Source organism: Pelobates fuscus, chromosome 1 (assembly GCF_036172605.1).
Source record: "Pelobates fuscus isolate aPelFus1 chromosome 1, aPelFus1.pri, whole genome shotgun sequence".
Taxonomy (NCBI): domain Eukaryota; kingdom Metazoa; phylum Chordata; class Amphibia; order Anura; family Pelobatidae; genus Pelobates; species Pelobates fuscus.
Genome location: NC_086317.1, coordinates 306,306,559 through 306,330,697, shown reverse-complemented (window position 1 = coordinate 306,330,697; position 24,139 = coordinate 306,306,559).

Genomic DNA, 24,139 nt, shown 5'->3' with positions numbered 1-24,139 from the left:
TTAAACATAAGTTGAAATTTTTTTAATAAATTTTTTGGCACAGCCATAGGAATAGTTCGAAAAAGATACAATATATGGGGTAAGGCCATCATTTTAATTGTGTGTACACGCCCTAACCAAGATGTCCCCAAAGTCCCCCAATTTTCTAACTGATCTTTTAATTTATGTAATACAGGAATATGATTATGCTTAATTAAAAGAGATCTCGTTTTAGTAAGTTTTATGCCCAGGTATGTTAGAAAATCTTTGCGCCAATCGAACGAGTAAGTACCTGCTAATTGATTTATCGCCTGGGTTTTTTTAACATTATTTTTATAATAGGAGATCATACTAAATCTTTCCAACAGTTTAACTAAATACGGTAATGATTCTTTAGGTTTTGATACAAATAAAAGTGCATCATCAGCAAAAAGAGCTAATTTTTGTTCCCCAACCGGGGTTTTTTTTTTTTTGTCAATCTTTATATTGTGCATGGAGTAACAGTAAGCTTGTTGAGCCACAACAGCATTTACAAGAAGAGTGATAAACAAACAGTATAATCATCGACATGGCATATAGTTAATCTGCAGTGCATTTCAAATGTTATGTTGCCTGCAACCAATGTCACTAAAACAATTTATTTTTTTGGAGAACATTAGGAACTTTATGTATGCAATAAAAAAAATGTATGTAAATTTATTGGCAGCCAAGAAGAAGATAGACTATCAGGATTATTCACTAAAGTGTGAATTCAAAGACCATTTCAAATTTAAAGGGACACTATAGTCACCAGAACAACTTTAGCTTATTGAATTTGTTCATTCCCTTCAGGCTTTTTGCAGTAAACACTGTCTTCTCAGAAAAAAAATCAGTGTTTACATTACAGGCTAGTGATTACTCCAGCACTGCCATTGTTTCTCCACCCTCTGCATGGAGACACTAAACTTTTCTCATAGAGATGCATTGATTCAATGCATCTCTATGAGGAGATGCTGATTGACCAGGGCTGTGTTTGACTTGTCTTGGCTCTCCCCCTGATCTGCCTCGTTGACCGTCTCCGCCAATCCTATGGGAAAGCATTGTGATTGGCGAAGAGAATCACTTCTGATGATGTCAGAGGCAGTTCACAGACAGAGGCAGCAGCTGCAGAATTGAATACAAGTAAGATTTTACTATATTTAGGGAGGCTAGGTGTGAGGGCTGGGGGGACTAGATGATGACATCCCAGGCAGTCCCCCTCTGAGGAATCAGGCCCCTGCGAGCCAGGGGATCGCTCTGACAGATTTAGTTGTTGCCCCCTATTGTAGAGCTTCTGTTAGCTCTCCTGAGCGACGAGAAGGCAATGTAGGGCTAGATCATTGGCTGAGAGCATCAGCTGATCACTCTCAGCCAGAGAGCTTAGACCTGCATCTCTTTGTTTATCTTATCAGAAGGCTTCTGGCTTTCCTATAGGTTGTAGAGGCATCAGTTGGATGCCAGGTATGTGAATCATTCTAAAACGGTTTGACTACATAAATAATATAATAAATGTGGTATGTGTCAGTTAAACCATTTCTATAATCTGCAACTGCGTGGTTTTTATAAAATAGTTTATTAAATTATCACTTTTACCCACTGTTTTATAAATTTGAGACTGGAGAAGTCATTATAAGTTGCATTTTCATTTGAATTTAGGGAAACTACTTGACACATTCATTGTGTTGAGCTATTTCAATTGCATTTGTTTGATTTGTTCATTACAAACAGCTGAAAGTCTGTAAAGTTTGACACACAAAAAATGATTTCTAATAGGGGTTGAATAATTTTGATTACAAATGTATATTTACTTGAATTTGTTTTTGGTTTTTTTATTATTATGGCATGTTTGTCTCTCTGTGTGGAATTCTTTCTTCCCATGAATAACATAACATGGGCCCTGATTTAAGATTTCTGAATAAGATTTTCAAATTATTTAATATTTTTGGATAAACTAATTTTGATTACAACTGTGCATATCTGTTTCTTTCATCCTAAGCACTGCTTATCAGACCACATTTTTTAAAGGTAAGAGTTAGTGTGTATTCACATATTTTGTATTTATTTCTGTAATATACACCATGTTACTGTGCTGTCGTCCACCTCATGTGTGACCTGCTATGGGTTAATGCATTCTGAGTGTTTTCATCTCATCTATAAAGAAGCTATGTCACTTAAGTTTTTTTTATAAATATATGCTCTATGTAAGATGGTCATGTTTTCTGTGTTGTGATATATGACTACTTCCTCATATGAGTATTCCTGATGTTGACAAAAGTTGAAGCTGCGCTGTCAAATCCCAGCAGATGTTGCAAGCTATGGCAGTGGAAATGATGCATTGTCTCGCCCATCATGATATGTGATCTATGAAGGCTACTGGGATCCACTATAGAAGTCAGTGTTGTACTCTGGCATCTCCTGGCAGATGAAGCTCCAGGAGCTGAAGATAGTCTGTAGGATGGTGGCAGCCACTAAGGACAGATTCAAGTAAGCATACCTACATTCCACTGCACCTTAAGCAAAATTGTCACTTTTGAAAGTCTTTGCAATATACACATAAAATACCACAAATGAAAGATCTGCTCTAAATTGTAATTTTGGCCAAATAAATTTCTTCCAACCCCAGATTTCACAACTCATAAATGTAGTACTGATTTTAGCACTGTACCGTGTCTGCATGTTTATACACACACACACACACATATATATATATATTTTTTTTTTTGGAAACCATGCAGGTGGTATGTATGTATGTATGTGTATGTGTGTATATATATATATATGTGTGTGTGTATGTAGTAGCCTTCCTCTTCCTGGTCGTCACGGTTCATTTGTTGCCCACCCTCATTATTATTCTTATCAATTTACCATTCTAAGGTGGGTCCTCTTTTTTTCAGTCCTATCTGACCCTCGGTTTTGACACATCACAAAAGCATTTTATCATGCTGAAATGTCTGTTAGGAATGTCTTTTTCTTTTTTTTTTCTTTTTTAAAGTTTATAAAAAGTGCAGATTTAAAAAAGAATTTGTAACTCATAAATTAAATATACAAAATATATATGAAAACACTCCTATATCTTTTATATTTTATTTTTTTCTGGGTGTATTAGTGAGGTATACCAGGAAACGCACATTTATGTATTCTTTACTCACTTTAATAGTGCTCTGTGGTTTTTATATATATATATTGTATTTTCTTTACTTTTATAAATTAACTTTTGTTACATCCAACATGACTTTTAAGTAGAGAAACTGTCCTGGTTTGTTTAGCACAGTGGAGCTAACTTCAAGAGACAGACAATTGCTCAGCACCTGCCTTGCAAAGACTTCTCATTGAGCTGAATTATGGGAAGTCTGTGATTGGACAGCCACAAAAAGTCTCGACTGGAGAAGAATGGGAGGGCTTACAAAGGTAGCAAACAAGAGGACTGCAGTTTATGCAAGCTGTTTTTAGATATAACCACAAATAAAACTGTGTGTTTGTATGTGTATATTTACATACAGGTTCCTGCACTCAATGTTTCACTAATACAATGGTACTTGTTCCAGGTGCAAAATCTCCAACCAAATTCATATTACACATGTAAGAGCGCATTTAGGAGACTTAATAACAATCAAGAATGCTTTTAATTTTCAGCAACTTGCATCGAAGCACATAGTCAGTATCACCGTTTTGTGGCAGACCACCTGGCACCCCGACTTGGTACCTCTGCCAATCGTGCTTCCTAGTATCACCGAGTACTATAAGCACTGTAGTCCCCTTAGCCGCTGCAGCTTGGCTGGGGTCTTGCTGTCCCTTCCCACCCTGGACCAACACCTGGCTCCAGCTCCCAGTGGGAAGACCTCTCCTCCAAGAGAGTATAGCAGGTACAATAATCCAAAGAGCAGTATCGCAATCCCCCCCACACATGAGCCGAGCCTTAATGCTGGGAAGTAATCTGCTTTATTGGAGGCCACACATGACCTTTTATGCAAAAGCCCCTGCAAGGGGTTTTCAGTACAAGAATACAGGGAAATTCCTCCCGTGATCCTTTGTGTCTGAGAGATAATTATCTGAGAAGCAAACACATAATTAAATTATCTATCAGGTACAAAAAACATACAATTTATAAACATCCCAAAAGTACCCCCAAAATCCATAGAAACTCCACAAACCCCAGTTACATTCTCGGATAGTCCCGATCTGGGTGACCAACATATCCAAAAATGACCCAGATTGCACATATGGTCCTATGCCCAAAACAGTTCCATGAAATCAGTGCTAACAATTGGTCTCTTTCTGGAGTATAAAAGTGCATAAAATACCGAACAGAATCCATAGTTAACATGTATAGCTTGTTCACCTTGTTCGTGGGAACGATTCCACCGAACAGTGCCCTTCTAAGTTGTATAAAACCGAACACAGGTGATTATGGAAGTCCAGCGGAGTTCGGGAGTTTGTGTCCGGTTTCAGTTCCATGAACTAAACGACCAAACACTGCTGCCTGCGTTCGTGCGAACAAGATGGCCACCACCTCGTCATCGTTCATACGAATTGCTTCCATCAAGACAAACAATTAGAACACTGTGGTGGAACTTGTTACAAGGTGTCAATTGGGCTTAACAAGCACACGGGTGGTCTCTGGTTCGTGCGGTTGTTTGGTTCCTGAACAATATAATCCCAAATCACACGAGCATAGCCTTTTAAAGTGTATTTTACAGTGTACCTTGCAAGGCCCATAGTCCTGAGACAGGAGGCTGGCAAGCAGGCTCCTCCAGGAGCCCATAGAGAGGTTATGTTCGCCACACCGTTTTAGTCATCAATGGGACTTTTGTCAAGAAAGTGCAGAAAAAATAAACCAACACTTAAATAGGTGCCCAGTTCCAAGCCGAAAAAGAGCATGATGACATCACACTCCTCGATCTCATGACGAGGACAGGTAAGTACCCTGTCCTATAGTAACATCAACTAAGCCTCACATTTGGTGAACACCACAGAGTACAAAGAGACAAGAAGTGAAAAAGAAAGAAGTACAATTTATATTGAATGAATCTCCTATGTATGCACTACAGCAGAAAGAGAGAAAAATATACCATTGGAAAAGAGAGAGTACAATCTGGACCGCAATAATGGCAGTCCAGATTGAACATCACAAAATAGCCACAGATCCCCACAGCAGCATAATATTGTAGTACAGTATAAGTGGCATATCAAACATTTGAGAGCATACTAGCATATTAATATTAACATATTAAGGACCAAACTTCTGGAATAAAAGGGTGTCATGACATGTCATGTGTCCTTAAGGGGTTAAAACCATCTGCGGCCTCAATGTATTTCAAATCAAGTTATGGTTATAACATTATATATCACAAACCAGTTAGGTATACGTGCCATCTGGACACTGTGTCAAAATACAAAGTTACATATAGAGTACTGCAGAGGCAAGTATATTGCCAAAAGGGTTAACCTGTAACCAAGATAAAGGTGCTAAGCAAATAATAGCGTTCCCAAAGTACGCAGCGGCTAGATACTTCATGATCCAGATTCCCACTCGGAGTAATCCCAGACACAGTGTTGGAAGGAAACCATGGAGTTCTTTTTATCTTTATTCATACACCGTGTAGTGTCTAGTGTGAAGATCAAAAAACATTCACGTATAAGTAAATCTTAAGCAGTTTAATTACTATAAAAACAATCAAACTCTATTCTCCAATATATTAATTTATTCTTTAATTTGATATTTTGTGGAAAATACAGCCAAAGACACCAAGATAAAAAGGGACGACAGGAACATGTGTCCTAGAGAGGTGAACTTGAGATAAACTAGAGATGGAAATGGAAATTCCTGTGAGGTTCAGAATTCAGGCACGAAAAAAAGATTACATTTTACTCACGTGTGCCACATAGTGGCTGTTTTGTACTATGCAGGGATAAAATTGAAAAGGAAAATACACACACACACACATATATATATATATATATATATATATATATATATATATATATATATATATATGTGTGTGTGTGTGTATTTTCCTTTTCAATTTTATCCCTGCATAGTACAAAACAGCCACTATGTGGCACACGTGAGTAAAATGTAATCTTTTTTTCGTGCCTGAATATATATATATATATATATCTATCATAAGCAACCTTTTAAATTAATCTATTTATGAATTACATTTGATAAAATATAATGTCATAATAAACTATATATATATATATATATATATATATATATATATATATATATATATGTCTCAATAAAACAAAAAATATGAAAATATTTTTCAAAACCGTAAATCATTTTAAAAAAATTCAAAGTACCGTATATACTCGAGTATAAGCCGAGTTTTTCAGCCCATTTTTTGGGCTGAAAAACCCCAACTCGGCTTATACTCGAGTCAGAGTCTGTATTATGGCAATTTGCATTGCCATAATACAGACCGGGGGAGAGGGGGGCTGGCAGAGCTGTACTTACCTTTCCTGCAGCTCCTGTCAGCTCTCTCCTCCTCTGCGCCGTCCGTTCAGCACCTCGGTCAGCTCCCAGTGTAAATCTCGCGAGAGCCGCGGCTCTCGCGAGACTTACACTGGGAGCTGACAGAGGGAGCTGCACAGACCGCGCGGAGGAGGAGAGAGCTGACAGGAGCTGCAGGAAAGGTAAGTTACAGCTCTGCCAGCCCCCCTCTCCCCCCACTGAACTGCCACTGGACCACCAGGGAAGGAGAGCCCCCCTCCCTGCCATATATCAAGCAGGGAGGGGGGACGAAAAAAAAAATATATAAATAAAATAAGAAATAATAATATAAAAATAATAAGAATAAAAAAAAATTAATAATAACAAAAAAAGGGTTATAAGGACCACTATGGGAGGGTGGGGGTGAGTTAAGGACCACTATGGGAGGGAGGGGGGTATAAGGACCACTATGGGAGGGGGGGGGGGGTATAAGGACCACTATGGGAGGGTGGGGGTGAGTTAAGGACCACTATGGGAGGGAGGGGGGGTATAAGGACCGCTATGGGAGGGAGGGGGGGTATAAGGACCACTATGGGAGGGAGGGGGGGGATAAGGACCACTATGGGAGGGAGGGGGGGGATAAGGACCACTATGGGAGGGAGAGGGGGGAAAAAGGACCACTATGGGAGGGAGGGGGGTATAAGGACCACTATGGGAGGGAGGGGGGGGGGATAAGGACCACTATTGGAGGGAGGGGGTATAAGGACCACTATGGGAGGGAGGGGGGTATAAGGACCACTATGGGAGGGAGGGGGGGTATAAGGACCACTATGGGAGGGAGGGGGGGTATATGGACCACTATGGGAGGGAGGGGGGGATAAGGACCACTATTGGAGGGAGGGGGGTATAAGGACCACTATGGGAGGGAGGGGGTGGGATAAGGACCACTATGGGAGGGAGGGGGGTATAAGGACCACTATGGGAGGGAGGGGGGGGTATATGGACCACTATGGGAGGGAGGGGGGGGTATATGGACCACTATGGGAGGGAGAAGGGGGATAAGGACCACTATGAGAGGGAGGGGGGATAAGGACCACTAGGGGAGGGGTGAGTCAGGACCACTGGGGGGGGGGGGGGGTGAAGGAACACGGGGGTGGGGAGGTAAGGACCACTGAGGGAGGAGGAGGGGAAGTCAGGACATATGGGGGGGGGAGGGGGCGGCAAAAAATGTTTTGCCTACGGCGGCAAATATCCTTGCACCGGCCCTGCACACACTGCATTCACACACTGCATTCATACACACACACACTGCATTCATGCACACACACTGCACTCATACACACACTGCACTCATACACACACGCTGCACTCATACACACACACATACGCACACACTGCATTCATTATACACACACTGTAAATAAATATTCAATTAATATATTTTTTTTAGGATCGAATTTTATTTAGAAATTTACCAGTAGCTGCTGCATTTCCCACCCTAGTCTTATACTCGAGTCAATAAGTTTTCCCAGTTTTTTGGGATAAAATTAGGGGCCTCGGCTTATATTCGGGTCGGCTTATACTCGAGTATATACGGTATATCCAAAACAATTATGGGATGATGTCCATGGGCATCCGCAGGACCTTTTTGACAGTGTCATGAAAGGGAAGGGGCATAGTCATTATCACATAAAACCAGGGTGAATAGCGTTTTCACAACTATGGTGTCAGGAAAACATGTTTGTATTTCTGACACTATAGTGTTCCTTTAAACAAATTAAAGGAACATTCTGGTCACCATAACAACACCATCTAAATGAAAATGCTATGATGCCAGGAAGTCCCTGGATCCTCTCTCTTTCCTTTAAGGGGTTAAACCGCTCTCAAATGGTTTAACCCCAAAGGCTTCCTCCAGCTCCAGGTCGTTCAGTGGTATTCGACTTCTGAAACAGAGTGTCAGGAAGTGCAGATTGACGTCTGGCATTGGCTCTAAGCCAATCGCTAGTTCCCAGTTCATAAAAATGTTTTACTTTTTTATGAATGGGGAGCTACTGATTGGCTTAGAGTGCCAGCTGACCGCTCTAGCCAATCAGCAACACCCCTATCCAGCGGCACTCTGTGCTTCCTGACACTCAGTAACTAAAAGTAAACACATTAACACTGATATTTTTTTTACCTGTCGAGATGAGAAGGTCCAGAGTTTTCCTGCCAGGCCCAGGTACCAAAGCCTTATGATGTGGTGTCCAGAATAAAGTGGAGGGTTCACTTCATTTGTCCTTCCTGCTACAATCTCATTTTCTCCTCCTTCATTTGACAGTCTTCTTTTTCTTCTGACACTGTCTTCTATCCTTCACTCCTTCTGCTCCTTTACCTTTCTGCTCATTCTTCTACTTTACCTTTGTGCTCCTTGCTGTCCCTTTCTGATCCTTCTCCTACTTTACCTTTGTGCTACTTCTGATTCTTTTCGCTCCTTTACTTTTGTGCTCCTCCTGTCCCTTTTTGCTCTTTGCAGACCCTTCCTTCTTCTTGCAGACCCTTCCTGCCCCTTGCTGACATTTCCTGCTCCTTGCAGACCCTTCCTGCTCATTTCCGCTCCTTCTCCTACTTTACGTTTGTGCTCCTTCTGCCCCTTCCAGCTTATTTCTGACCCTTTCTGCTCCTTCTACTTTACTTTTGTGCTGCTTTACCTTCCAGCTCCTTGCAGACCCTTCCTGCTCATTTCTGTTCCTTTTTGCTCCATCTCTTACTTTACCTTTTGGGCTTCTTGCTGTCCCTTCCAGCTCCTTGCTGCCCCTTCCTGCTCATTTCTGTTCTTTCTCTTTTCTGCGCCTTATCTTACTTTACCTTCCTGCTCCTTGCTGAATCTTCATGTAGGCTGTCTTCCCCATCCTTCACTTCCCTAATTTATAGGCTGCCTCCCCATGCCTCACTTCCCTAATCTATAGGCTGCCCACCTCCCCCCCCCCCCCCCCATGCCACACTTCCCTAATCTGTAGGCTATCTTCCCCCCCCATCCCTCACTTACCTCATCTGTAGGCTGTCTCTGCTGCCTGCAGGAGCTGCTCCCCTGCGGTTTCAGTCAGCAGAGAGAAGCAGGGATAAGATGTAGTTTCCTATCCCTGTTTCTCTCCACACACAGCGCCACCTTCTGGCCAGCACAGCTATTGCAGTTCATTTTCAATCTCACACAAAAAATATACAAGCTGAAAAATAAGGGGGGGAAGGGGGGCGGACGCCCATGATGATGTCCACAATTATGTCTTCTTTTAAGTTTATTAATTAAAGACTTACAATATGGTAAACGTCTAACACTGTTCCACTAACCTTCCTCTGGGTATTCCAGCTTCAGGTCATGCACATTCCGCCATATCTTTCACTTTTTTCCCTCGCACCCCTTCTACATCACACTTTATAAACCCCGGAACTCGTGTGGAACTCGTACATAAAGTTCTTGACCCAGAGTGAGTTTATCGGCTTCAGCTACCAGCAGGGCGGCTGCAGCTACGGCTCTTAGACAAGGTGGAAGACCGCTGGCCACTGCATCCAGTTGCTTAGACATATAGGCAACAGGTCTTTGCCATGATCCCAAGTACTGTGTCAATACTCCCACAGCCATTCTTCTTTGCTCGTGTACATACAGGTAGAATGGTCGTGTGTGATCAGGTAGACCTAATGCTGGGGCACTCATCAAAGCCATCTTCAAATGCCGTTTGCTGTTCTTGAGTCCATAGGAAGGGGTCGTGTTCTGTACCCTTGATAGCTGTATACAGAGGTTTCGCCAATATCGCATAACTGGGAATCCATATCCTACGGAAGCCTGCTGCCCCCAAGAATTCTCGCACTTGTCTTCTATTCTTGGGTGTTGGTATTTGGCACACAGCTTCTTTTCTCTCTGGCCCCATTATTCTTTGACCTTCAGAGATATGGAATCCCAGATATTTGACAGTTGGCAAACACAACTGAGCCTTCTTTCTAGACACCTTGTATCCTGCCTTCCAGAGAATGTGTAGTAGATCGTGTGTTGCTTGCTGACATATTTCTCTAGTAACTGCTGCTATCAACAAGTCGTCTACATATTGTAATAGTACACACTCTCCTGGGATGGACTTGAAATCCAGTAGATCTTGACTCAGAGCTGAACCAAATGGGGTCGGTGAGTTTTTAAACCCTTGGGGCAGTCTTGTCCAAGTCATCTGGCGTTTCGAGCCCGTTACAGCATTTTCCCATTGGAAAGCGAAGATACATTGGCTTTCTGCGGCAATTCGGAGGCAAAAGAAGGCATCTTTGAGGTCTAGGACTGTAAAATAGGTAGCCCCGCCCGGAATTAAAGCACGCAGGTTATACGGATTGGGCACAACTGGGTGTATACCAACAACCGCATCATTGACTGCTCTCAAGTTCTGCACAGGACGATACTCATCTGTTCCGGGCTTTTGAACAGGCAGCAATGGGGTGTTCCAGGGGGAAGTACAGAATTTTAGGATACCATACCGTATGAACTTATCCAGATAAGATTGAATATTTTTCTTAGCCTTCTGCGGGATGTGATATTGCCGTAGGCTCACTGGATAAACCCCAGAGCCGGACTGGCCGACCGGGACACCGGGAAATTTCCCGGTGGGCCGGCACACTAGGTGGCCGGTGCGCGTCCGCCTAGTGTGCACCAGCCCGGGCCGCAATTACAGGGTGACCGGCAGGAGGGGATGCGCTCCCCTCCTGCCGGTCACAGAATGCAGCGTGGCCGAGCTGGCAGACCGGGTAGGGGCAGTGGCACTGGGCCAGCCTCTTCTCCTGGGGGGCCCCCCGAGGCTGGCCCTGCTTACACCCGGCGGGCAGGCAGGCTGGCCGGTGCGCAAGGGAGCACTCTCCCCTGAGTGCTTCCTCTTCAGCTCCCTCGCGCACCGCAATGATACCGGAGCCGGAAGATGACGTCATCTTCCGGCGCCGGTATCAGTACGCGGTGCGCGAGGGAGCTGAAGAGGAAGCACTCAGGGGAGAGTGCTCCCTCGCGCACCGGCCAGCCTGCCTGCCCGCCAGGTGACCGGCCCCCCTGGAGCCCAGCAACACCACTGGACCCCAGGGAATCCCCTCAGCACTCCAAAAGGTAAGGAGGCTGGGGGGATTAAATAAAAAAAAACATGTGTTAGTGTGAGTGTTAGTGAGTGTTACTGTGAGTGTTAGTGTTACTGTGAGTGTTACTGTGAGTGTTACTGTGAGTGTTAGTGTGTGTGTGTGTTAGTGTTACTGTGAGTGTTAGTGTGTGTGTGTGTGTGAGAGTGTTAGTGTTACTGTGAGTGTTAGTGTGTGTGTGTGTGTTAGTGTTACTGTGAGTGTTAGTGTGTGTGTGTGTGTTAGTGTTACTGTGAGTGTTAGTGTGTGTGTGTTAGTGTTACTGTGAGTGTGTGTGTGTTAGTGTTACTCTGAATGTTAGTGTGTGTGTTACTGTGAGTGTTAGTGTGTTAGTGTTACTGTGAGTGTTAGTGTGTGTGTTACTGTGTGTGTTAGTGTTACTATGAGTGTTGGTGTCAGTGAGTGTGTGTCTGCTAGTGAGTGTCAGTGAGTCTGTTACTGAGTGTGTTTGTGTTAGTGAGTCTGTTTGATGTCTGTTAGTGAGTCTGTTTGATGTCTGTTAGTGAGTGTGTGTTTGTCAGTGAGAGTGTGTTTTGTCAGTGAGTGTGTATGTATGTCTGTCGCTGAGTGTGTCTCTGTCAGTAAATGTGTGTGTCTGTTAGCTAGTGTGTATGCGTCTGTTCGTGAGAGTGTGAGTGTGTGTGTGTCTTCAGCACTTACCTTTCTCCAGCGCCGGACTCCCTTGGCGCTGGGGATCCCTCCGCCGCTCAGCTCCGAATGCGCATGCACGGCAAGAGCTGTGCGCGCATTCAAACCGCCCATAGGAAAGCATTACTCAATGCTTTCCTATGGACGTTAAATGTGTGTGCATCTGCATGCACTGGTGTACATACCGGGGTCGCAACCCCTGCGACCAGGTGCCCGCCGCCATGTGTTGCGGCCCCGGCCTGCGCAGAGTAAGCGTGCGGGGGGGCCCCATAGGTCATGTGTATGCCACTGGGTAGGGGAGGTCTGACAGGAACCTGCAAGCGAGAACGCTCCTCCCGCGAGCAGGCAGGTTGGAGCGTTGCCGTGCATTACCATGGCAACGCTCCGACCTGCCTGCCGTTCTCGCGGGAGAAGAGCGAAGTCAGCCTGCAGCCAGAGGAGCTGCAGGCTGAACAGCACGCACCACCAGGGATTGAAAAGTTCCCCCTCTCCCCTGGGCCCTGACCAAAGGTAAAGGGAGAGGGGATTAAAAAAAGTTATTTTTTTATATAAATATATCAATGCTATAACCCCCCCCATACACACACTACACTCCTCCCCCCCACCAACAGCACCCCTCCACACACACAGAACCCCCCCCACACACACAGAACACCTTCACGCACGCAGAACTCCTCCACACATAAAAAGCACCCCTTTACGCACACAGCACCTCTTTACGCACACAGCACCTCTTTACGCACACAGCACCTCTTTACGCACACAGCACCCCTTCACGCACACAGCACCCCTCCATGCACAAACGATTTCTTTCATGTTTGAGTGCTAGTTTTCAGTTTTTTTCCCACTTCCATATCTGCGCACTATGCTGGCGCGATGCATTACGGGGCTGGTATGGAATTTTTTTCCAGGGCTGCTTTTCATTCCCAGTCCGGCCCTGATAAACCCCAAGCTTTGTTCAATTCGAATGGGTGGAATGTTGCGGGCCAGTCCTGGTGGGTTGTTCTCTGCCCAAACTCCTGGTATGTTGAATAAGGATTCATCACTCTTAGGGTTTTGGCTAGTCAACGCTGTATAAAGTCGCCACTCTTCTTCCTTTGGTACGGATAATGTCATAATACCTGAAGGTACATTAAACTTTAAGGATGTTGTTCCGTTTGGTAGGAACGTAATCTGCGCTTGTAATTTGGATAGCATATCACGTCCCAACAATTGGACTGGACATTCAGGCATGTAAAGGAATTGATGTTTTACTACGTGGCCTCCCAATGTACAGAGTCGACTTTTAAGAACCGGTTTTGCAGCACTCCTTCCAGTTGCTCCTATTACGGTAATAGTTCTTCCAGATGGAGGAGCAACTAGGTCAGTCACCACCGAATGTTCAGCACCAGTGTCGATCATGAATGCACTCCTTTTTCCCCCTATTGATACATCGACCATAGGCTCCGCTCGACCAAGGGGGATGGAGCCCGGTCGGTATCAATAGCTCTCCATGACCGTGTCAGCCAATCCTCCAAAGTCCCTATCTTCTCTATCGCGGGACCTTTGCGCTGCTGGATAGTACCTGTCTTCTCTTACACTTCCTCTGTTACCATTACTCCCTCTATTACCATTACTTCCTCCGGGGCCTCCTCTACCTCTCGCTCTGCCTCTAAAGTTCCCATAACCTGCCCTGGGTGGGTCTCTCTCGTATTGCTCTCTTTTTGGACACTCGCTTCTCCAATGCCCTTCTTCTCTACAATACGCGCACTCAGGGGTTCCCTATTCCACCTACTATCGCCTCTATCTGGGCCCCGTCTATCTACGCCTGCGATCGCTACCGCTAGCATATCCGCCTTTTTACGCATCTTGCGCTCTTCCTCTTTCTTACTTTCTGATTCCCTATTCATGTACATCTTATTTGCTACCTCCATTAGTTGGGTGATGGACATTCCTGCAAACCCTTCTAACTTCTGTAGCTTGCGCTTAATATCTCCGTAAGCTTGGCTGACAAAGGCAGAGTTTACCATTCGGGAATTCTCAGTGTCTTCCGGATTAAAGGGGGTATACAAACGGTATGCCTCCAATAATCGGTCATAAAAGACACTAGGCGCTTCATCACTTTTCTGAATCACCTCAACCGTCTTTGACATATTTATGGCTTTCTTCCCTCCGGCTTTCATGCCAGCAATTATAGCGTCTCTATAGGCTTTTAGTTGAACCATATCTGCGCCATTAACATTCCAGTCGGGATCGGTATTAGGATAATGAGTCGCGGCCCATGCTGCTGGATTTGCTTGGTTTAAAGTACGGGCTTCTTCCTCCAGTGCTTTAATAGCCGCTTGATTTATCCTAGTCCTCTCCTCGTTGTTAAACAATGTCATTAATAATTGTTGGCAATCAGCCCAAGTTGGATTATGCGTCTGGACTATTGAGGTGAACAGGTCGGTCATGGCTTGTGGCTTTTCAGTATACGAGGAATTGTGGGTCTTCCAATTCAAGAGATCAGTAGTCGTGAACGGGACATATACGAAGACTGGGTCAGCATACACCATTTGACCTAAAGCATTAAGATAGGCTGACCCAGGATTCAAACGAAGAGGCATCTGGTAATGTTTAGGTTTTTGGGTTCCAGTCAGTTGTCGGGTTAGTATAGGGCTTCGTGGAGGGGCGTCGGTTAGAGGTTCCGGTCGGGGGGTAATAAGACGTGCGGATAGAGAAGCTTTATCATGGGGAAGGCCAGTGAATAAAATATTCCGAGCCGGGCTAGAAGAAACCTGACCGGAAGCTTGAAATGGCGCCAAATCGGAATAGATGGACTTAACGGGGGCTGGTGTCGGAAGGGGAGGTTTATTATGGCGTGGGGTGGATTCTGAGCTGGCGGAGGAAGTGGAAGTAGATGGGGACAACGGGGGAGGGGGTGTGGAACTTCCTGTACTTGTATCACCTTCCTCTACAGGGAAATAAGGGGGCGGCATAGGGATCTCGGACTCAGGGGGCGTGTCCAAAATGGGCTTAACCGTAGTCCTAGTGGACAAACAAGTCCTGGCCACCATGAGGCGACATTGCTCCTCGTGGCATATTCGGACCCATCTTGGCAAGTCGTTTACGGCTTGCCTCCAACAATCAATGTATGGAAACTGTCCGTAAAGTTCAGGCCTACCTGATACAGCCACGTGTACACGCTGTACCAGATTTGGATCCAAACTGCCACGTGGCGGCCATGCCGCAACCAAAGTAGGCCATTCCCTAGTGCACAAAGTGATCAAACGGGCAGGAGACATTTTAACCCCAAAATCACATACTGTGAATCCCTTTTTAAAATTCTTTACCATACATCCTAAGGGATCCAAAATCGTCGACTCCGACGCGCCCATACTTATCAATGGAGCGTCGTTGACAACGAATGCTATACACACACTCTATGCAACAGTCACACCCGTTCCTTCGGCAACAGCACCACGTGGTACAGTTACCAAGTGAAACCTACACAGTAACACAATAAAAACACTCAGGGAATTCCCATACACACACAGCTGTTACACCAGTCACTAAGTAATCAATATTATGCCCTTTGGCGAAACTATACCGTCACCCACGCTATAATTCTCTATATATGAATTACCCGTCTATAACACACCCCAGTAACATTGTCTTTTACCAACAGCAGTTACAGTACGGTTAGCATAGGTCAAAGTACAATTTAAGGTCACAATACAATTATTAGTGGTTATGGTGTTAGATATGCAATAGACGACAATTATTAGTACTTATATACAGTATCAGTAAATATACAGGGTTATGGTACCGTGCACTATAATACAGTAACACACTATTAACACTCTCGCTAGACGGCAGAGCTCACGCTATCTAACAAGATATACACGTTACTAAACAATCTTTATCACATATACAATCCCAACTAATCTATTGATGGACTACCTAAAACTATCTACATCCGTTTTGGTTAGCCACACTGCCCAAGCACCACATATAGCGAACTAGAGGGCGGAATTTACAACAGATCCCTTTTAGTCTTTCTACTCTATCAATAGTCTAGTGGGTTCCAAATTTACACGCCTTCCCACTTAGCCAAGATAGGTTGAGAGCTAGCGGACCGAATTTACACAGACGCTGCTTAATCTCCCGGTCCCTTCGACCTAGCGAACAAATTGTACACCCTAGAACGCTAGTCTAGACAAGACACCGGTGTCCGGCTAGGGCTATTTACACAGAACCCCGCCTGACTCCAAACCAAATCAAACGGTCTTACTAAAGAGCGTTCGATTGAGCGGTGCGCCTTTGCTCCTTCCCTCCGACAGAGGGGGCAGATTCCATACACAGATTAACCCCTTATGGGCCTACCGCACAATCGGTATACCCCTAGTGGGTCCGCCGTCTAAAACAGCGGTCGTCTTACCTCCTCGTTCCTGAACCTGAGTTCACACTCATCGACGGGGACACCCCAGCACTTACTACGTAGAGGCCGATGATCTCCTGGACAACAGACCAGTGGCGCCGAGACGAAGGGAGGTCCACGCAGAAGTTCAGGGGTGCAGCCGTAGAGAACGTGGGCAAAGATAGACCGTCTCACGCCTCTGCTTCTCAGCTACCGTTGAACGATGAGCTTCCCGGCCAATGCACCAAATGATACCGGAGAAACTGACGGAAGCCAAGCACAGAGAGATGGACACAGGTTTCTTCAGGAAGGAAGAGATTCTTTATTCGGTTCACCGATCGGGACTCAGAGGGACTAATGTCACCAAAATACAACAGGTTCTGAGCCCCGGACAATAGTGCAGGCTCCTTATATAGGCACATAACTCCTCCCATATTAAGCTCCACCCGCACATTCTCTTGACCAATCAATACAAATAAGAATTAACTTCCTGCTTGACCGCATGGCCTGTCCAGCACAATGGAGGAGGGGAATACTACATCCTGTATTCTCGCACATGCTCCGTACACTACTGATCGTATCTTGCCACGTGCAACCAATCGACCGATACGTCAGCATATGCACGTACACATGCCACGTGGTAATCTCTGCCTACTAAATTTATTTTTACCGAGATTCCACCACAGTACCCCACTGGTGGCAAGTCCATGCCTCGAATATACTCCATTGACTGCAACCCTCTGTTGCCTGTCACTCAGCCACTGCCTTACCCATTCAACAATATTGGAATCCAAACTCAAACATTGCAGTTTATTGATAAGCCTTCTATTTGCAACAGTGTCAAAAGCCTTACTGAAATCTAGGTAAGCAATGTCTACTTCACCACCCTGATCTATTATTTTAGTTACCTAATCAAAAAAATCAATGATTAGTTTGGCATGAGCTCCCTGAAGTAAACCCATGTTGTCTCTGATCTTGAAATCCATGTGTTTTTATATGTTCAACAATCCTATCCTTTAGCATGGTTTCCATTACTTTCCCCACTACTGAAGTAAGGCTTACTGGCCTATAGTTGCCCGACTCCTCCCTACTACCTTTCTTGTGAGACATCGCTGAATACAAATATGTGTACTTTATTGCAGTAACAGCTAACAATATTATGACATTCACAGTTAAAATTCCATGCAGTACTAAAAAAATAACATTTATTAATTTCTCACATTTTGTTTTATATTTTATTTATATTAAATTATGTTTAATAGCTAAATATTTGATGGTAAATGAAAGCCCTGTTTGCCCTGAATAAAATTATATATAATACGTGTAGGTGTACTTAATTTTAAAGAGGTGAATTACGGTTTAAACCCGCAGGACGTTCTATGCCATCCTTAAGGGGCTGGATCTAAACGCTGCAGGACAGCATAGAACGTCCTGGGCGTTCTTGCCGCCCACGTGACTGGCGGCACTACCCTGCTGCAGATCACGGTTGGGGGCATGCCCAGGCAGCCCCCTGTGCCCAGTGACCGTGGTTTGCAGCCTCCGATCGCAGTGACAGGCTGTCACTGCGATCGATATTTACCATGTGTCAGATGATTTTAAAATCGTCTGACACATGGAGCCGCAGCATTTTCCGCTGCAGATCACGGTCGGGGGACATGCCTGGCCCTCCAGGCAGTCCCCCTGCGGTCAGTGACCGCGATCTGCTCAGCTTGATCGCAGTGACAGGCTGTCTCTGCGATCTGATCGCAAAGACAGCCTCTCACTGCGATCTGATCGGCTGACACATAGTAACACATAGTAACTGCAGGCAGGATCCTGCTGCAGATTGCAGTGGGGGGCATGCCTGGCATGTGTGTCAGCCAGTGATGTGAAATCACTGGCTGACACTGTCTCTGCCCTTCTCCTCCCCTCTTAACCCCTTAAAGTTAAAAATAAAATAAATGACAGTTACAAATAAAATATACTTAGATCATTTATATATATATATATTATATATATGATCTAATTATATATATACACGTTTACACATACACTGTCTAAGTGTATTTTAATATTAACCCCTTAAGGACACAGCTTCAGAAGCTTGTCTTACGCTTAATGACACAAGCAATTTTTGCATTTTCTTGCTGTTTGCGTTCAACTGCAATTTGCATCTCTCTCGTTTATTGCACCGACACATATTATATACTGTTCTTTAAAAAACAGAAAGGGCTTTTAATTTGATGTAACATATATATATAAATGCTTATTTATTATCAAACCAGTACAAAAGACCCAGCCGACGGCGACATCTCACCGCGACAGGGACCCTGCTAAATATGGCGTACCACTAAAGCAAGCGGCGCAGACCCTTCAGACTCAACATCCTGCTCCAGGCGGGGACCGGGTGCTGAGGGGGCAGCCTGGAAGATACACATCACGCTCCTTCCCCACCCAGGGGCAGACCCCCGAGACCAACGAGAGAGCCATACCTGCTTACTGTCATCCAGGGACTGTCCCCGAGCACTGAGCCGAGGCATCGGCTGATGCCACCCCACTACCCTGGGAGCGGCACCTGCAATCATAAGGACATGTCCTCCTGTGCTGCACTCCCATACCAGTGTGGATGATGATGCTAATTTAACTTGAACTGATTGCATGTCACACCATAATCGGGGTTCTAGTTACCTGATCCTACCTACACACACACCATGACACATTGGGGCAACCCAGGGGCCCACACCCCTAGCAGTACTATACCTGCATATTAAACATGAACACAAGCATGATTATTACCACGTTAAACTTGTTAAGGCTTATTAAACTTGAACACAAGCATGATCATTATTACATTAAACTTGTTAAGGCATATTAAACAGGAACACAAGTATGATTTTTATTACATTAAACTTGTTATTAATCTTCTGTAATGCTTAATTAACAAAAAACGAGGCTGTTATAAGTAGGAGATGTTGCACTGTATCACTATGCTCCCAACCTGTATAAGAACGTACATCGTTATATATTTATATAAAGTACACATCACAGGCTATTTACCTAAGGTTGTTTTGACACTTTCTACGTAGTAATTTCACCGCCAACCTCTGCTAAATATTAGAGTAAAATTGAGGGGTTTTTTTGTTTTTGGCACACAAACTTATAACAAAGAACTTCTCATGTGTATTTTGTAAAGTTGGTGTGTGCTATTCCTGTAAAAAGTTTTCTTTTGTGTTCAGTTATATCTGCTGAGTAAAATGACACCCCCTTTGTATGTCTTTGGCACTATTTCGTGAAGCTACAGTGCCATACAGGAGACCTGTCCTTTTCAGTATTCACAGTAGAATTTTGAGAGACGGATTTAATGAGCCTATGCTTCCATTTGGGGTATTATAGTAGTTTGACTGTTCAAAAAAACCCCACAAAGGCCTACCATTTGTAAAAGTAGACACTCCACAGTATCTCATATGGTGCATATTGTGCCTTAACATGCCCCCATTTTTTCACCAATATATGCCAAAGTATGTGGTAAAATTTTATTTTGGGCATTTTTTACATATAGATTACATTTTTGCTGGGCATTTTGTATATTTCATATGTGCCACTAAGTTCAAACCCCCCCAAATATGCTCAGCTAAGTCTTCTGAGTAAAATGACACCCCCATTGTATGTCTTTGGCAATATTTTGTGAAGTTACAGTGCTGTAAAAGAGACGTGACAAGTTTACGTTTTTAAGTGTGAATTTTCATGGAGGGTTTTGATGCGTCCGTGTTCCACTTTAGAGCACTTGAGCACGCTGCATATTACAACTACACCATAAAGGCATACCATTTCTTAAAGAACACATCCTAGGGTATTTCAAAAGGCATATTTTGAACCTTAGTGTGGGATCATTTTTCCGCTAGCTTGTACCAAGTGTAGTGGTAATAAGCATTTTTTCTGCCTTTTTGACACACAAAGTGAGTTTGCACAGTATGTTTTGCAAACCTTATGTGTGCTACGACTGTATAATACTTCATATGTTGCTCAGCTATGTCGGCTGAGTACAGCAATACCCCCGTATGTACCTTTGCCAGGTATATGTGGACATTGGAGGGGCACATTTGGGACATAGCCATTCCAGTTTTTTTCAAACTTTACATTTTGGCGCTGTGCCCATGTCCCATTTTAGAGTATTTTACCAGGCTATATAATCCAAATACACCATAAAGCCATACCATTTATTAAAGAAGACATCCCAGGGTATTTCAAAAGGCATATTTTAAACCTTAGCATGGGATCATTTTTCCGCTAGCTTGTACCAAGTGTAGTGGTAATAAGCATTTTTTTCTGCCTGTTTGACTCACAAAGTGAGTTTGCACAGTATATTTTGCAAACCTAATGTGTGCTATGACTGTATAATACTTCATATGTTGCTCAGCTATGTCATCTGAGTACAGGAATACCCCAGTATGTACCTTTGCCAGGTATATGTGGATGTTAAAGGGGCACATTTGAGACGCAGTCATTCATTTTTTTTTCTAACTTTGGAGTTTTACGCTGTGTCCATGTTCCATTTTGGACTAGTTTAGATGGTTGGTTATTGAAACACATACTATTTATTAAAGAATACACCCCGGGGTAATTCAAAAGGCATATTTTGAACCTTAGCGTGGGATCATTTTTTTCTCTAGTTTGTTCCAGGTGTAGTAGTAATGAGCATTTTTTTTATGTATTTTTCTACTTTTTTTTAAACTTTTTAAAACTGTTTTTTAAACTTTTGTTTGCTTATTTTTTTTTTTAAACTTTCCTAAACTTTCTTAAAACTTTTTTTTACAGATTTAACATTTTTCTAAGCTTTTTTTTACCGTTAACCCCTAACTAGCAGTAAGCAGCACTAACCGTAAATTCCCAATTTTCCCATAACTCCCACCCACCCCAGCTAGCAAAATATATAATTATAAAATATTTAAATTAATTAATTAAATAAATTGAACCCCTGAGGGTTAATAAATAAATAAAAGTTAATCCTCAGGGGTTAAAACAAATTAGATCACAGTATAATACTGTGGGCTGTATTTTGATCACTGTAGGCAGTGATTGACTGGCAGGGAAGGGGTTAATTTTTATTTGGACTGGGTAAAGGGGGGTGTCTTTTTTATTTTTTACTTAAACGTTATTACAACTTTTTTTTTTAAACGTAATTTTTAACTTTTTAAAGCTTATTTTAAAACTTTTTTTTAACGTTAACCCCTAGTTAGCCTAACTCCAAATCCCCAAATTCCCCAGTTAGCTAAATATATAATTTTTAAATATTTAAATTAATGAAAAAAATAAATTTAACCCCTGAGGGTTAAAAAAAAAAAAAAGAATTAACCCTCAGGGGTTAAAAAAAAATCAGATGACAGTATGTATGTCATGTATTTCCTGCCAATTGATCACTGTAGTCAGTGATAAATTGGCAGGGAAGGGGTTAAATTTTTTTTATTAAAAGGGGTAAAGGGGGGTGGGATTTTAAACTAACTTTATTTATTTTTTTTAACAGGGGGCAGGATCAGCACTGATCCGTCTCCCTGCACTTCACAGTGAACCCGGAAGTGCAGGGAGGCGGAAGGTGAGTATACTAAGCACATGTGCTTGCTCTGACATGCTGTCAGAGCGAGCACATGTGCTGGGACATCCCGATCCCGTGCTCTCGGTCTGCCTCTAATACAGAGGCAGACCGAGCACCATTAACCCCGCGATTGCGGCAATCTGGGGTTAATTTTACCGCGTGACGGACATGGTCCGTCACCCGTCGTTAAGGGTATCCCTAGGATGACGGACCTCATCCGTCACCCGTCCTGAAGGGGTTAATATATATATATACACGTAGAATGATATTGATTAAAAATATATATCTATATATAATAAAAAAAAATTAAATACGTTTAAAAAAATAAATAAATAATTAAAATATATGTGTGTAATTTCATTATAACTGTATTTTGATATTAATATATACATATTGATATCAAAATACACGTAGAATGAAATAATATATATATCTATATACATAAGTATATACGTATATTTCACTATATGTATACCTATATATAAATAAAAATAATTTAAACAAATTATATACATATATATTTATGTAATAATTTTACATAATTAGGTCCTTTTGTTAATTACAATTTGCGGGACCTGCCTGACAACCCATGCCGAAAGTATAGGGAATTTAATTTGCTAGCACTATATTTAACCCTATAACTTTCCAAGACACCATAAAACCTGTACATGGGGGTACTGTTTTACTCGGGAGACATAGCTGAACACAAATATGTGTGTTTCAAAACCGTAAAATTTATTACAATGATGATAGTGTCAGTGAAAGTGACGTTTTTTGCATTTTTCACACACAAATGGCACTTACACTGACGATATTATTGCTGTAATACTTTCTACTGTTTTGAAACACAATTATTTGTGTGCAGCAAAGTCTCCTGAGCATAACAGTACCCCTCATGTACAGGTTTTATGGTGTTTTCAAAAGTTGCAGAGTCAAATATAAGGCTTGCATTTCAGTTTTTTCACATTGAAATTCGCCAGATTGGTTACATTGCCTTTGAGACCGTATGGTAGCCCAAGAATAAGAACTACCCCCATGATGGCATACCATTTGCAAAAGTAGACAACCCAAGGTATTGCAAATGGGGTATGTTCAGTCTTTTTTATTAGTCACTTAGTCACAAACACTGGCCAAAATTGGCGTTCAAATTAGTTTTTTGCATTTTTCACACACAAACAAATATTAACATTAACTCTGACTAGTGTTTGTGACCAAGTGGCTACTAAAAAAGACTGGACATACCCCATCTGCAATACCTTGGGCTGTCTACTAAAGGCAACGTAACCAATCTGGCGAATTTCAATGTGAAAAAACTGAAATATGTAACAGGCTATATTTGACCCTGTAACTTCCCAAAACACCATAAAATCTGTACATAGGGGGTACTGTGTTACACGTGAGACATCGCTGAATACAAATGTGTATTTTATTGCAGTAAAAGCAAACCGTATTTTGACATTCACAGTTAAAATGTCACGTAGAACTAAGAATTTTTTTTTTAAATCTTATTTTCTCCCATTTATTTATATTTTATTCATATTACATTATGTTTAATACCTAAATATTTGATGTTAAATGAAAGCCCTGTTTCCCCTGAATAAAATGATATATAATAAGTGTGGGTGCATTTAATATGAAAGAGGTGAATTACGGTTGGACAGACATATAGCGCAAATGCCAGGTTTTGTTTTGATCACAACTTGTACAGTTGGCTCAGTCCTTAAGGGGTTAACAGACATATAGCGCAAGTTCCAGGTTTTGTTTACGTTTTATTTTGATCACAACTTTACTTTGATCACAACAGTCCTTAAGGGGTTAAATAAATTATATAAAAAAAAAAACTTTTTTGTAATCTAGACATGTTGCCAGCAAAAGTATTAAAAAGAACACTTGGTATATTCTTTGAGCGTACATCTTTTAGTAAGACACATTTGCATTCAGTCTATTTCGAATGTTTCCAGATTTAATTAAATAGCATGTC